The following is a 5,462-nucleotide window of genomic DNA, read 5'->3' on the forward strand; positions in this document are numbered from 1 at the left end:
GAGGTAACTTTGATGATTTGTTTATTTATTTGTCATTTTATTTGGTCATGGCAATCAATAACGAATCAGATCCAATCTAATCATATATATGAATTTTAATTTTATTGAGTATTTAATGCATGTAATCTTTTAAAATACTAGAACTGCATGACCGACCTTCAATCTCCCCTAAATCTTGCACCAGGATGTGTTGGTACAATTAATGCTATGGATTCAATAGAAGTCTGACTCATGCAGTCTAATCCGACTATTACGCCTATGAAAAGATTGAGGAAAAAAGAAAAGAAAATTTCCACTTTACACTACCTAAACTTTCAAACAATGTTCAAAATGTCAATATGTTGTACAGGCGTATCGGGGAAATCAATACTGTGGGGCCGGTTTAGAGCTCCTCCACCCCTGAACCGGTCAATCCCTGATATCATATTAAAAGGGTCTCAAAATGATATGTATCAGTCAATATGGGTCGATATATATCGATAATTTGAACCTTACTTTCAAAAAGTGTTTGAAAGTGTCACTGACATTTTTTTCAAAAAGTGTCAAATTCTCTACCGTTAACCTACGTTAATTTTCTATTGAAAGTATCTTCTTTTGAAGGGTAATTTTAATATTGTCAAAAGATAATTAACAATTGATTAAGGATAAGGATCAACTTCTTTTTGAAATTTTAGGTAATGCAGTGATACGTTTAAAAGTTCGGATACTAACTTAACACTACCCAAAATTCAGTACTAGAGGTGTAAAGTGTAAAGTGGGCAGTGCTCTGTCCAACTAGTAAAGGTGCAAAGTGTGGGCCATGCCATGCTGGCCCATAGGTTGTCACGGACTGTGCCACCCTCCACAATAAAAAATTTAGGGTCAGCCCGACACAGCTCATGGCTCGGGCCCGTGCCATGCCGCGAGCCAAGCCTTGAGCCAGGTCGGGCTGTGCATCGGGCCAAAGCTATTTATTTAAAAAAATATTGACAAAATACTTAAAATTTTAATTTTATATGAATTTTGTGTATAAAATTACTTATATATGCAATAATTAAATAAATTAGTATAATAAAATTAAAAAAAATATTTATTTTATTAATATACTATATACTATATATTATTATATAATTATAATTTATATAATATTATATAACTATATATATGGGTCATGCCGGGCCGGGCTGGGCCATGCCGGCACGCAGGCCACAGACGACAAGGAATGAGCTGTTGTGCCTAGACCTATTCATGGGCCGGGCCGGGCCGGGCTTTTACTCTTTATTAACAAAAAAATGTTAGGCCCGAGCCCAAGCCCAACCCGATCAACGGGCCTACAACTTGAGCCCGAGCCCGGCCCTGATAAAAAGCCCGAAGCCCGACCTAATAAAAGAAATTCTAATTTTTCCCTATTCAAATGGACATTATCTATTTTAATTTAGATGTTTTTTCCCCTATTTAAATGAACAACGGGCCTACAAGTGAATCAACAACCTTCTTAAATCAAAAAATTTATTCAAATGGACATCACATAGGGTTTTTACTTAGATTTAACTATAGATTGAACCTGGGTCAGACTCGGGCCGGGCTATTTTGGCAAAGCCCGAGCCCGACTCGAATTTTATGCTGGCCGGGCTTTTTGGCCCGAGGTTAAGCCCACGGGCCAAAAAGCCTGTTCAAACCCGTCCACCCAGCCCATGAACAGGACTCGTGCCGTGCCATGCCAGCCCATGGGCCTCGAACCCCTGGCCCAAGACAGCACGGACCTCCATCGAATGGAGTTCAACCCTAATCTAACCTGAGTTGTTGAACTTGAACCAACTCTAACTTCAATAGTTCAATCCCTACCAACCCAAACCGCTTCGGGCTGGTTCCGGTTACCAGCCAAAGCTTGATTGGACCACACTACCGTGTCTACCGAGCGTTGCAAAGGTGGCTCAGTTGCTTCTCAATAAAAAAATCCAAAATTAACCAACAAGCACCAGCCAAGAAAGGCTCGAAAATTGAGTGAGATGACAGGAGATAAGCACACATGTTACCAATCGAGATTTCACTGCATCCACCACTACCTTAGCGGGTACCCAACCCAACCAAATGGCCGGATTTGTTGCTTGTCTCACCGCCGACCAACACTCGCAATCTCTCTTAATCTCCACACGTTCTCATACGACATTTTCAAGGAGCCTGTCTCGACAGTCGACTCCCGAGTCCCGATCTCAACTCTCTCTCTCTCTCGGGATTTCAAAGGTGGGTCCTCATCTTCATCATCATCGTCAACTCCGCTTCCACCGACAAAAGCAGCCATGTACTCCCCAGTCCCCACACGCGTTTCTCTCTTTGATCAAGAAAACAACAAGGCCCAGGCCCATAGCCAGCCAATTCAGAGAAGAAGCCCATCTACCAGGCAGTCTGGCACTGTCTTCCACTGTCGGCAACTGTGCAATGCAAGCACTTCCTTCCAGCGACATCCACAGCTTTACAGCTATTTCGGGCCCAGGCCCACAATGCTATATCTACAGCCTCGTCGAATCGGACGGCTGCCGTAGCAAACTTCAAAAGAGCCTCCCGTCTCAACTCTCAACTCTCAACCGTATTTCACGGGATTATGATAAGGGTATGATAATCCCCTTAGCTGTCAATCTCTGCATGGACTCCCTTGACATTAAATATTACTAGCTATCCTTTGACCGAAATACCCTCCCTTAAACAACAATTCCAAATAAAGAAAAAGAAACAAATGCGTATCGGGCGTATCGGAATCGGGTGGATAAATAAAAAGAACTGAGAGTGAGAGAATTCCCTTATAAGTTATAAGAAACCTCAAAACTAGTGAGGATCAGCGTCTTCATCACCGCCTCCTCAAGAAAAGAATCAATTTTCATTGATTTTTTTTATCAAGAAACAAAAAATAAAAAATAAAAAGATTTAAAAAAAATCAATTTACAGCTTTGCCTTGGACGTGATTGTAACCATAGTAACTGAGGTACCATCTAACGAATTTCTTCAACCCGGTTTGCAAATCGGTGGTGGGTTTATACCCGAGTTCCCTACGCGCCGAGCTTATGTTAGCGTGCGTGAAGGGCACATCTCCGTTACCAGGCATGTCGATGATGTTCTTCTTCGCCTTCATTTTCAGATTCCTCTCTAGAATTCCGACCAGTGCCGGTACCGTTACCGGTGATGTGTTCCCCAGGTTGAATATCCGATATGGTGCCGGACCATGTTTCTTCCCTCTGCTTCCGGTACTCTTGCCCGCCGTGTCCAGAGACCCCAAACAACCCTTTACGATGTCGTCAATGTAGGTGAAATCCCTGGCGAGATCGACCCGGTTTTTCCCCCGGTACACAGTTATCGGCTTCCCTTGGAGAATGTTTCGGGTAAAGAAGAAGTAAGCCATGTCGGGTCTTCCCCAGGGGCCATAGACGGTGAAGAATCTCAGCCCGGTTATTGATAAACCGTAGATATGGTTGTATGTGTGTGTGATTTCTTCTCCGGCCTTCTTCGTCGCCGCGTACAAGCTCGCTGGCTGGTCCGTTCGGTCGGACTCCGAGAAGGGCACTTTCTCGTTGAGTCCGTAAACGGAGCTGGAAGAAGCCCAGACCACAGCCGGCTGAGGGTTCGCCGATTTGCAAGCTTCGAGCAAAGAAACGAGGCCGGCGATGTTGCTATGGACGTAAGAGTGAGGGTTCTCCATGGCGTACCTAACACCAGCTTGCGCTGCGAGATGCATAACGTGAGTGAACGCCACGATGTCAAAGAGCTTCGCCAAGAGACGGGCGTCGTTAATGTCACCCTCGACGACGAAGATGCCATGGTTGTTCAGCAGGGCTTTCCGAGCTTTTTTCAGAGATGGGTCATAGTAATTGTTGAAGTTATCAAGGCCCACGACGCCATCGCCGCGTTTCTTGAGAGCAAGAGAGACGTGAGTACCGACGAACCCAGCACCACCGGTGACGAGGACGGACATCCCACCGGACCGACGGATCTGGGCAGACGTTCGAACCTGTTTTTCCCATTGAATCCCACCCCAAGAAGCCGTGAAATAGCGACTGCCCGAGTGCACAAGACTCTGGAAACTGAGATACGAAGCTGTTAAAGCGATCAAGAAGAGAGCCCAGAGGAACATAGTACTGGTAGAAGCAAAGCATCGATGGAATTGTCGATTAATGGTGTGGGCTCTGTCCTTCTTGCCCGGCGTAGAAGGGAAGAATTCATCCTCCAAAGAAGGCATTTCTACTTACAATTCTACGTTTTTCTTTGCTCGAATGGTTGAGAGAAGAAATCAAGAACAGATGCAGAGGAAAGATGAAGGGCTTCGAGGCGTTTCCTTTCTGCACCTGCTGAGGGAGAGAATGCAAGAGAGGGTTATTTATGGTGGGACGCCCACAAGAAGAGACGAGTTTACGCGTTAACGCGGAATCGGACGGTTGGATTAGATGAGATACAATGACAGATTAAGCTGATCAAACGGCCTAGATTTTTTTAATAATAATTAATGATGAAGAGGAACATGGGCGCCCAACCATTTGTTAGTTGGCAAGAGTGAGGAGTAACCGGGCTGTACTATTTTAATATTATCTCATTATTATTTTGACTACTTAACTTTGGCTGTGGGACGGTGGGACCCGACCCTTTTACAACCTGTTGAACCGGTCATTGACTTGGGGAGGAAAACTGGGGACAACCGGCATTCGCCAGCGACCCCGGTGGCTTCGCTCTTGGGATTTGAGTTTGGGTTGGGCGGTGCTCCTTTGATCGACTGTCGCGTCCTTCTCGTATTCTATCTCCTTAGCCAGCTTGGATTTTTACGAAGCTGGGTCCCACTTACATGGGCTTTTTAGTTGGAACCCATGTTTCTTCCACTCTCTCTATCTTCATACGTGGCAAGCATGCAGTTAAGTGGGACCCATCAAGCTTGACGCGTGAATCATATGGCTGAGATGGATTTAACCCATTTGCGGGGCCATCCTTTGGAGTGGAAATCTTCTATAATAGGCAAAAGCGTGTACTTTGTACTGAAGTTTAAACTTACGCGGTAAAAGAAATTATTTATTTATGTATTTATTTTATGATATTTTTATCACGGAAAGAAGTAAGAAAGTGAGAAAACGAGATCAGTGGCTCCAAAGTACGAGAAAAATTCATTGTTTAGAAAGAATGAGAAACTGCCTAGAAAAGCAGGTTGTGAGAGGGAGAGAGAGAGGGGGGGGGGGGATGGTACGGTTTCAAATTTAGCAGGTTGGATTGCTTCCTTTGGATGCTGATGTTTCAAAGCTGAAGTTCTGATTGGAGGGATAAGCTTGAACCTCTCTGCAAATGGAATTGACAGATTGAGGCGCAGACCCTCTTCATTGTTTACTCAATTATCCATGTTTAGGGTTCTGAAGATAAAGTAGTTATTTGGACATTTTTGGTAAAACTTGAAAGCATTTTGTGGGTATTCTTTTGGCTAGTGGCTATAAATGGTTTGATTTTCAATTTTATTG

General features: G+C 44.1%; 1 pseudogene across 1 annotated transcript; it reads right to left on the reverse strand.

Annotated features, from left to right (window-relative positions):
- Nucleotides 1-2,764: 2,764 nt before the first annotated feature.
- LOC104605367 (UDP-glucuronate 4-epimerase 1 pseudogene) lies at nt 2,765-4,326 on the reverse strand (annotated as a pseudogene). The gene has a single exon (XR_016079196.1). The product of XR_016079196.1 is annotated as a UDP-glucuronate 4-epimerase 1 pseudogene (transcript).
- Nucleotides 4,327-5,462: the final 1,136 nt, after the last annotated feature.

This window comes from Nelumbo nucifera, chromosome 8 (assembly GCF_055504915.1).
Source record: "Nelumbo nucifera cultivar China Antique chromosome 8, China Antique-T2T, whole genome shotgun sequence".
NCBI lineage: Eukaryota > Viridiplantae > Streptophyta > Magnoliopsida > Proteales > Nelumbonaceae > Nelumbo > Nelumbo nucifera.